Genomic DNA, 11,972 nt, shown 5'->3' on the forward strand with positions numbered 1-11,972 from the left:
CTTTGTAAAGCATTTTTCTTCTTCATTCCGACAATCATTTGTACATTTCGTCATCTCATCTTTAATTATCTTCATGTCCGTATATGCTCGCTGCTTTTCCATCTTAGAATACTATATATATATATATATATATATATATATATATATATATATATATATATATATATATATATATATATATATATATATATTTATATATATATATATATATATATATATTTTTATATATATATATATATATATATATATATATATATTTGTGTGTGTGCATGTGCGCGCGCGGGCGCGTGTGAGTGTGTCTGTGGACAGTATGTAAGTATTTGCGGTCTCTTATTTATATTTGTGTTTATTATGGTATTATTTGCACATTCACTGCACACTAATTATATTACTCATGCAAATATTTGCCAAACTTGGCAACAGTATGGCATGTCGTGTAAACCACATAGGTTGCAATTGATGATAAGGAAGCGCCTTTCATTCATTAGTACGTTAGCATTAAACTCATTTTTTTCATATTTTGTTTGATAGGTGCCTTGCTGTGTAAGGCGTCAATTTAGTTGGCTTTAGACAAAAATAACTCGCCTGAAGAACCGAAGTCAGTCCAGTAACATGACTGGGACTGAGATTCGTCGAAGAAGGAGAAAGCTTGTAAGATCGATCATGAAATTCTGTATTTCAAAATTGATCGTAGAATATTTTATTTCCAAGAATTTTATAGGTTTGATTTATAAGTACTTGATAATTAATTTCGGTGTATCCAAATATTTTTTAATCTTGAATTTTTACCACACCACCTTAGCCTTTATATTGAAGTGTAATTCAATCTTTCAACCAATTCAGTCCTTACGAAGAATTAGGTATCGGCCCCAAATTATTAAAGGGAAAAGTGTAGATGAACTTTTCTTGTTATCTTGAAAACTAATTGGGGCTCAGTTTATCCGGAGAGATATTGTCTTTGATATTTGGATGTGTGTAAGGCGCCAGTTAGGCGATAACTGAGAGACTACGCGAATGCAACTAACTCTATTTAAACAGACAGCGAGCTTTTTATACAACAGTTTCAGTGGAAGTTCACAAAAATTCAAGCAGATCAATTCAAGCAAAAACAGGCTCAAACCTGTTCTGTTGACAGAGGTGTAGAGCAAGTTATACAATAAAAAAAAGAACAATACGATTACAATGTACGAGTGTGAAACACGTGTGGTACATGGTTTCCCCCATAAAAATGACATACATGTGGTATAGGGTGCTCTGCTCTTGAGAGGCATACTGTGGGCGGGTCATCTGGCAGAAGATATGCAGATTTTTGGCAATCAATGGAGACCCAGTTTTTTTGCCAGTTGATTAGGAATGCTTTCGGCATACAACAGATCATGGGGAAATGGGCTGTGTAAGGGGTCATTAGCGGTGCCTTGCTAGTGTCGTTTTGCAGGAAAACGTGGGTTGCCAAGTGCCGATTTGTCGGTATGTGTTGCTTAGGTGGGGCCTTGTAAGTCTGGCAGCATGAAGTAAATTTTCCCACAACATGACGTAGGTGCTGGAGATTGTTGGGGGAGGATACAGACCAACAAGAATTTTGCAGGGACAACCAAGGGGTCGCCATGCACCATTTAAGCTGCTGAGACATCCATAGTCCAAGGAGGATTCAGGGAACCTTGGTAAACCAGTTGGAGTATTTGCAGTGGGATATCAAAGCTGTTTTGGGGGTGCGGTGAAAACGTTCAGGCATTCCTTCGGCAGCTGGGTTGTATGTAATTGTCTGATTAAGGGTAATTGCTAGGAGATTCGCTGATGGTGTCCACAACTGATAGGTGAAAGTGGTACCATTGTCAGAGATAATATGCTTAGGAATACCAAATCTCACTATCCATCCTAAGAGTAAGGCAGATGTACACGAGGCAAACGTTGCATTTTCCATGGGAATGTCTTAGAGGCCAACGAATGGAGCGGTCGATGACAGTAAAGAGTTAACGATGTCCTTATGATGTAGGTAGGGGACCTACAACATTGACGTGAAGGCTGGCTAAGCGCCTCAGGTTGAGGAAAGGTGCCCACTCCTGAATCTGTGTGCTAATGTACTTTTGAGGTTTGGCATGAAGTACAGGCACGAACCCAATCCTTAGCATCTTTAGTAATGCCTTGCCAAATGAACTTCATCTTCAGCAGCTATGCAGTAGAAAGGTGCTAGGGATGTGAAAGGCCATGAATGAAATCAAACACCTCGCTGCATGGGAACAGGTAATTAGGGGTACCACAGGAGTTAGTTTTCAGATAAGACCCAAGAAAGTAGACAGGTGGTACGGTCATGTCATAGGAAGAGATGAACAGTATATTGGGAGGAGAGTAATGGAAATGGAGGTACAGGGAACGAGAAGGAGAGGGAGACCAAAGCGAAGGTGGGTGGACTGTATCAAGGATAACCTTCGATCAAAGGGATTAACCGGTGATGAGGTGTGGGACAGAGGTAGATGGAGAAAGCTGATCAGAAAAATCGACCCCACACAGAATTGGGAAAAGATGTAGACAAAGAAGAAGAAGGTCGACCAGTACTGATGTCACAGAGGAGGGTGGCGTTGGAGTTGTTGAGAGGGACGTCCTCCCAACAGAAGGATGTGCAGGATGTCCTACTAGCTTGGTACTCTGGATTTTTCGTTGGGCTTCCATCAAGGTCTTGTAATCCAATCCCAGGTGAATGGCAGGCAATGTGTTTCTTGACATGGGTTTGGCAACGGGATAAATTTACCCCAGGGATGTGTTGAAGGGTACAGCTGTATTCAGCCATGGTGGAGAGATGCCGACGTTCACGGGCAGACCAGGCGTCGGACTGTCAAATGAAGGTATGCACCAGAAGCATGCGGTCTGTGCGAATGACAAAGGGCTTGCCTTTAAAGAAGTGGTGAAAGTGACATACAGCCAAGTACAACGGCAGCAATTCACGGTCGAATATAGACTAGCCGGATTCTGCCTTGGACATTTTTCTACTGAAGAGGCCAATGGGCGGGGCGAGCTATTGACCACCTGCTCGAGGACTGCCACTATAGCGACGTTGCTTGACATAGGCGGAGAGAAGGAGAGGTGCATGTGGCACGGGAAACATGAGAGCAGCAGCAGCAGATAAGGCATTCTATGCATCGCAGAAGGCTGCTTCATGAAGGGGACCCCACTTCAGGTCTTTTGGCTTGCCCTTGAAGGAGGCGTAGAGAGGGGGCAAGAGTGGCAGTGATGGCTGGCAGGAAACGTTGATAATAGATGATCATGCCAAAGAATTCTTGCAGTGCTTTGACGGTCGAGGGCGTGGGGAAGCTCTGAGCGGATGCTAACTTCTCAGGTAGGGGGTGGACTCCTTCAGGAGTGATGCGGTGCCCTAAGATCGATACTTCAATGGCACCAAAGGTATGCTTGTCGAACCGTACTACAAGGCTGTTCCATTATAGGCGGTCGAGTAAGATGCGTAGGTAACGGAAGTGTCCCTTTTAGAGGAAGAGAATACAAGTATGTCTTCCACGTAACATACAAAGATGGGGAGGTCCCCTAAGATGCCACCGTCCATAAAACGTTGAAAAGTGGCCCCAGCATTATGAAGGCAAAAACAGGAGTAATTAAATGTGTATGTACCAAAAGGGGTGGTTTATGAGAACCTAATAATACCTCTTCAAGAGGTCAAGCGTGGAGAAAACCTTCACTTTGTGCAAGTAGGAGGTCACGTCGGTGACGTTGAGGCGGAAGTGATCTTGTTCTGTCTGCATGTTCAGATGCCTTTAATCCCCACATGGATGCAGAGAGCCATCTTTCTTCAGAACGATTTATAAGGGTGATGACGATGGGCTTGAGACCTTTTGGCAAAGGCCCATATCTTTATTTTGGCGAACATTTGTTCAGCGGCTGCCAAACAATCCAGTGCCAGACGCCTGAATCTAGTGAAGACTGGGGGCCCCGTCGTCTTGATAAACATTGTTTTGGCGGGAACCGTGGGCCCTTGACGAAGTTTTGGATGGAAGACATCCAGGTACGGCGTGAGGAGTTGAACTTCGGCATCCATAGGTGTGCTGATATGGAGAGTGAGGTCAGAGAGGTGTAAAGGAGTACGAATTTATGTTGACTAACCGTCTTTAAGCTACTTTGACCATGAGGTAGAAATGTGCGAGGAAATCCCCACCGAGGATTGGCAATGTGATGTCATCAACGAGAAACTTCCAAATATATTTGGCGCTTCTAAACGATAATATGAGTGTTTCATAAGGGTGGGTGGGTATCGCAGAACCATTAGCAGCTATCAGGTGGCATACTTGGATAGACTACGTCGCATCCTGGAGAGTGGCCTTGGCAGAAGAGAATGGCAAGCACCCATGTTTACTAAAAAATGCACACCTGTACCTACATTATGAAAAAAGAAAAGATTAGTGACAGGGAAGACCATCACAGCAAATAATAACCTACCTACAGGTATTTTGGCCACAGACAACTATTCGCACATTTTTTGCAGCACCCTCAAATTTGGTGTGGTAGTAACATACTTGCAGGCGATGTGGGTCAGTAAGTAGCTGGAGAGGTCGTTGGTTGGGGTGTAAGTGAGGTGTGGTATATGTGGGTGGTGGGCGGCTTTGTTGCCATTCTGGCACATTACGGGGTCTGATTCTGTGTTCTGCGCATTAACGTTAGCTTCAGTCGATGTTAAATAGCTGTGGCACACGCACACCTCCCTCCGCCCAACATCCGGAAGGAACCAAGGTCGTTGTTAAACCCCATGACAGTTGGGCCCATATGATGTTAGAGGGCTTATCGGAAATAAAAGAGAACAGAGCTGATATAACGATAGTTAATTTGTCAAATAAAAAAATTGTGTTAGGAAGTAATTCTGTGTGTGAATTAGAGTTATGTGAAATTGCTAATAATGGGATGTTGGGAGCCATAACTCCAGCCCGCACAGACGAACGCACTCAGAATTTGATTATGCGAGCGCGAAAATATGTCCGTCAGATTATCAACCTGTAGTTAGTGACATTGTCAATAATTATTCTGTTGTAATTGCAGTTGGAGATGAGCCACCCGGGAGGATTGATCGATTTTCCTTTAGCATTGAAACTGGGCAGGCGCAGTCGATCAGGTCAAGGCCTTATAAGGTACCCAATCATTTCCAGGGAAAAATAGAAGGGGAAACTAATAAATTAAGGGAACAAGGGATAATGGAGGAGAGTGAATCCCCCTGGGCTTCTCCAATTGTAGCTGTTAGGAAAGAGGATGGCGTGGTAAGATTGTGTGTTAATTATAGGAAGTTTAATGCAGTCACTAGGGATAATGCATTTCCATTGCCCTTAATCGAAGAATTACCTGTGAAGGTACGGGGTAGTAAATATTTTACAACTGATGATTTAAAATCTGGATACTATCAAATACCCATTCAGGAAGAGAGTAAATGTAAAATGGCATTTATAGCTAACGATCAACTATTTCAGTTTAATTTTGTTCCTTTTGGTGTTGAAAATGCTCCTAGTCATTTCTCTAGAGTAATGATGGTGATTTTGTCTCCCTTAATTGGCTATAATTTTCTTGTTTATTTAGATCATATAATTACAGGAAAAATGGCCAAAGAATATAATAATAATATTCGTAAAGTTTTAGAAGCATTGCAACGTAATGGTATGAAAATAAATTTGTCAAAGTGCAAATTTTTCTGTAAACAGGTCGAATTTTTAGGTCACATAATATTCCCAGAAAGTATCCAACCCTGCCCGAGTAAAGTAGAGGCTATTAGAGATTTCCCCAGCCCACGTAACACTAAGGAAGTAGCTGGGTTCCTTGGGCTCACTGGGTATTCCCGTAAATTCATAAGAGGTATTGGAGAGATAGCGAGACCCTTAGATGCTTTAAAGAAACAAAAAGTAATAAATTGCGGAGTGGAAGAAGAAAGGGCCTTTAACCATTTGAAAGCTGCCTGAACTAGCAATGAATTACTCGTGTATCCTAGATTTGATCACCCGTTTTTAGTGCCAACAGATGAGAGTAGCATAGCTATTGGTGGCGTAGTTTCTCAACGAGATGATAAAGGTAGAGAGCGACCCATTTGTTTTGCTTCCCGGACATTAAAACGGGCAGAAAAGAATTATAGTACATCCGATCGTGAGGCTTTGGCTATTCTTTGGGTTCTAGAGAGGCACCGCTTATTTTTATTAAGTCATTTGATTGAGTTGCAAAGTGATCATCGCCCCTTACGTGATTTGTATTTTAAAAATGATTTGACCTCTCGACAAGCGAGATGGATTGGGAGATTGTTAGAGTTTAATATAAAGGGTTTACACCACATCGAAGGTAAAGCTAACAAGGTAGCTGATGCTCTCTCTAGAGGTGCAGTAATACTAGTAACATCTAGGGCACAAAGGAGGAATGAAGAATGTAACCAAAATATTGAAGACCCCCATCAAAATAGAGAAAATAGAGAACGGGATGTGAATTCTCCCGATGAGCATTCACAATATGGGAGTGGAGAGAGGAGAGAGAGAGGGAGAGGAGAGAGAGAGAGAGAGAGAGAGATATGAGCGGCGAAGGTGAATATATGTGGGTGGCCGAGGACATGACCAAGAGTGTCCAGAATGAATGCCCTGATGATGCAGGTTTGATTGACTTGGGAGGTTGGGCCATAAAAGAAGTCCGCGAGGGACAGAAAAAAGAGGAATGGATGGAAAGAGTGCGAGCAGTGATTAAAGGGGAATTGGAGAGTTATCCCTCAAGTCTGAATGTGCCTAGTGAGAATTTTTTTTATAGAAAATTATATTTTATATTGTTCTTACGAGAAGATGGGAGGGGAATTTTGTGCACGGGTAGTTCTCCCTCCCTCTTTAATTAAACGAGCCATCCACATTGTACATGCAAGTCCGTATGCAGGGCATTTAGGGATTGATAGGACATTAAGGAGAGCATGTGAATCCTTCTTTTGGTTAGGAATGAAAAAATCTTTAGAGAATTATATAAAAGGTTGTCATGCTTGTAACTGTTTCAAAGAACATAAAAACACTGTACCGGAAGCCAAAAAGTGGCCTGTGATTCCTATTAAATTTTAATGAGTGCATATGGAGGTGGTAGGACCATTTCCTACTGGGTTAACACAACATAAGTATATGTGTATTTGTGGATGCATTTACTCGGTACACTCATACTTACACAATGTTGGATAAATCGGCAAATTCATTAGCCCAGGCGCTGTGCTCTTTCATTACCAGGTTTGGTTGCCTGAAATTTTGATGAGTGATAATGGTCTCGAGTTTATAGATAAGGAGGTGAAATCGGTCATGGACTTGATGAAAACTGAACACTTTTCAGTGACCTCATATAGGCTTTCAGCAAATGGCTTAGTGGAATCGCATAATAGGGAAGTAGTGCGAATTTTACGTTACTTAGTGGCAGATGACCCCCTTCAAGGGCACGTCATGCTTCCTACAGCTGAGCTACCTTTGAACATTGCAGATAATGCTTTGCTGAGAGACACGCTTTTCTTTTTAGTGTATGGATAGGATCCTGTATTACCATATACGGTCCTCATTAATTCGCAACAATTGACTAATTATTCAACTGAGCAATACCGGGTAGATTTATTAAATCTATTGAGGAGAGTAATGAACACCACTGTAAGGTTTTGAAAAGAGCTAATGAAAAACACAGCTCAAAGTATGATGGTCTGTTCAAAACCGCACTGGTAAAAGTATTTGTGGGCGATTGTGTGTATTTGAAACGATTACAACTTAGGAAACACAAACTAGAGCCAGCGTATTTGGGTCCGTACCGAGTAAAGGTGGTTAAATCTAACATAGTTGTGATACAAAGCATTATTAATGGCGCAGTGTCTGAGTCTGAAGATGTAGTTTTCAAAAGTGTTCCTCCTTATCCCTGCTTACCTGACATTCCTCCAGTTGATGAGTAGAAATTGTTTTTTTCCTTTGTTGTTGTTGTTATTTGAACAGACCTCATTTCTTCTTTTGACGTGTTTTAAATAAACCTCATGATAACAATGTGATTTCTTATGTTGATGCTTAATGTATAGTAAAATGTTGTGGTAATTTTGCTGAGTGTGGCAATATGTATAACATTTCTGAGTGAACCTAAAAACAATCAAAGGTTAAATAGGTCAGGTGAGATCCGTTAGGCGAATGGTGTATTATTCATGTATTCATATGATTCCTGGTTGCTGGGGCCAGGGCGGTTCCCGAATGGCAAGTGGCTGTGGGATTAAAGTTCAGCCTTGAGGTTAGGCAGTGTTAGAGAATGTGTAGATATGAATACCTTATACTTAATGTTATAAGAGAAGGGCGGGAAGATGAATGATTTTCTCAGGAAATGGGCTAGTGGCCACCGGTTGATAGTTGCAAGTGCAAGTGTAGTAGTGATTTAAATAAATGGCGAAATGGTGGTGGTGAGTTGTGTTGGGAAATTGTGTCGTAAACCCAGACAAGTAAAATCGAGGGATGAAGGATTATCTATTGCTACCCCTGTCCCGCCCAAAAAAGCCCGTATTGCCCGCAAACAGAGGGAGGTTATTGATGTGGTTGTGTAAGACTGATGTTGATATGATTTTTTTTTTCACTTTGAGTATTCTGTATTTTAGTTGCAGAGGTCTTAAGAAGATACTAGTGGAATTATTTATATTGTATTGTGTACATTTTTACATGCAATATTTAATTTTTAATTTTTTTTTGTGGAAGATGTGTCATTTTTTGGGGTTATTTTTATATACATATTTTATGTTGCATTTCTGTTTAGTACATGCCATGCCTATTCCGGATCGGAGTGTCCTCCATATATCGTAGATTAGTGAGGACGAGTGCGCACCTCCTCCAGGAGTGAGAAGCTTGGGGGGGGGGGTTTAATGTCCTAATTCTCGTATGAAGATATGTATTGTACGTCAAGTTAAATGATCTCTATAATTATGAGAATTCCGCTAAACCTATAACTCAGAATGTTGTTGTAGCAAGATTACATTTTGATAGCGAGTGGTAGTTAGTTGCCTTTGGGTGCTCGTGTAGACAAGGCTGTCACCTGAGACAGTGTAGCTGTGTACGATGTACCTACGAACCTTTTGTAGAATAAAGTGAAGAAAACCCATGTTCTGATGTATCATTATCCATCAACATGGGATATATACACACACACACACACACATATATATATATATATATATATATATATATATATATATATATATATATATATATATATTTATATACATATATATATACATATATATATATATATATATATATATATATATTCATATATATATATATATTTATATATATATATATATATATATATATATATATATATATATATATATATATATATATATATATATATATATATATAAACACGATGCAAGGATTATTAGAGGAAAAATATTCATCTGAATGTACCACTTACCCTCTGGGGGTTTTTGTGTAGATTTATACCAACCTTCATGGAACTTTGTTCCTTCGACCCTTATCCCTGGTGCTAAAGTTTGTTATTCTTGAATTTACCTCTGCACTGAATATGGCTCTGGTGGGGAGTGGTTTCTCTGAAATATATTTTTTTTGTTTTTGGGCAAAAATTCAGTTGCTGCAACTTTTCTCTTTCATAGAAGTAGTAAAAAATATAACTTTGTTTTATTTTATTTTTCAGCAAAGTGAATTATTACATTAAAGTAAATTTATTGATCAAGTATTAAGTGTCAACCTCATTTTTATTTTTAAATTGATTGAGATTTCATTATATTAGTTTAGTAATATCTTTGTTGTGGGAAACCATCAGCTGCGTAAATTGCTGCTCTCTCTCTCTCTCTCTCTCTCTCTCTCTCTCTCTCTCTCTCTCTCTCTCTCTCTCTCTCTCTCTCTCTCGTCAATGGAATTTTCAATGCTATCATGATTTTCGTGTGTAAGCCTTACAATTACATAATGTTCTCGTAAGGTATATAGAAACCTTTCAAGTACGTTGAAGTATTGATTGGTTATTGGTTACTTGTCGGTGTAATACTAGTTGGGAAAGCAATTTAGATATCTTATATTGGAAGTAGCAAGGATGAATGATTGGAAGTCCTTATCACGATATGCAATCTCGTATTTATTTTCCCCTTGATATAGTATTTACATCATTCATAATATATGTATATATATGTATGTGTGTGTATATATATATATATATATATATATATATATATATATATATATATATATATATACATATATATATATATATATATATATTTATATATATATATATATATATATATATATATGTATATATATATATATATATATATATATATTTATTTATTTATATATAGGTGTGTGAGTGTTTGTTAGTTTAGTTGTTTATTGTTTATTAATCGATGTTTATATCACATTTATTGCAATGAATTATGGCAGTGCTATCGTGTTTCGGTTGGTGGTACATGCTTGGTGTAGTGTTTACGAAATCTCGCTTCAGTTTACATAGAATCAGTGTCAGATGTAACGAACATTTCGATCGTTTCACTGCCTTACTGGTTAGGGCCACTTTTTACTTTTTATCCATTTTCTTTTAGGCTAAGATATATAAAGGCTATCGTGCATTTTATTACATACGTATTTCTTACCTCAGAATAGTGTGGCATTCGATTTACTGATATAATTCATAATATGATGGCTATTTTATTGCAATTGATATTCAGTCATGCAGCTAATCCTACAAAATTCACGAATGCTTTTCACAAAGAAAGAAAGACATTGCTATGTGAGAAATTATTTTGTTTCAATAAAACATGTTTATAGGTTATAAATTAGGCCCAGAGAAGATATGGAGGTTCTCATGATACTGATATGATTTTCCAAATCGCCTTTTATGGACGAAATTTATTTAAGTTTCTTTATTGCACATGTAGAATTTAGTCTCTAGTGATACTTAAATGATCGTTACTTGCTAAAAAATTATATTGGAATTTTTTTTTTGCCTAAATCCCGTGTTATTTCTCCTCCAGATGTAAGTCTTTATTATTGAAATAAGCATAATGGTCTTATATCACTACATAGAGATACGAAAATTCCGTGTATTCTCAAGACTGCTATTGTATGTTTGATCTCTTATCTTTCACGGTTAAGCGAGTGTAAATGCAAATGTCTTTAGGTTGCTGATATATCAATAGATAAAGGCAACAATCTGAACAGGTTTAGATTAGTCTGGGTAAATAACAAACTCTCTCTCTCTCTCTCTCTCTCTCTCTCTCTCTCTCTCTCTCTCTCTCTCTCTCTCTCTCTCTCTCTCTCTCTCTCTCAGAAGAAGAAGAAGAACAACAACAACAAGAAGAAGAATTGTTTGTATTTAAAAAGTTAAACTTATGCGGGTAATTAAAAATGAGAACAAAACGTGTTTGCACACAATGTTCTTTTACTTTTAACAAATCAATTTACAAACCATTTTTTTTATCACCCAACACTGATTTGATTGAAAATACACTGATTGTTTGAGTAATTCAAATGAAAATACCCAGTTCCGGAAGGAAAGGCCTTAGATCATGACAAATTTCTTACCTTTTATTAGTCTCTTAAAGTGTTCAAGAAGTCTCTCCGCAGTGAGCATTTGAGACCCATTACGTTCTTAGCATTGGCCCACTACGTAAAATTCGGTTATCGTTCAACATACTGTGGAGAGACTTGTTGAACACCCTAGAGACGAACGCTTCGATCTCCGGGAGTTGACCTTTTAAAAGGGTGGGGTCATGCAGTCCACCAGCATAGGACACTAACTAGCAAATTATAATAGTGCGTAGATACAATTAAAAGTATAATCTTTTAGTGGTAAACAAATCAGCTGAAGGATTTTGTATTTGTATATTATAGGAGAGCAAACAAATATAGGATGAATATGAAAATAAAAAGAAAGAGTGGCAAAAATAAGATTCTATCGAAGTAAGCCTACTCTGATTCCGCCGATCTTATAACGCTAATCGTATCAAAATATGAACTCTTTAC

The sequence above is a fragment of the Palaemon carinicauda genome, chromosome 2 (assembly GCF_036898095.1).
Source record: "Palaemon carinicauda isolate YSFRI2023 chromosome 2, ASM3689809v2, whole genome shotgun sequence".
In the NCBI taxonomy this organism is placed as follows: Eukaryota; Metazoa; Arthropoda; class Malacostraca; order Decapoda; family Palaemonidae; genus Palaemon; species Palaemon carinicauda.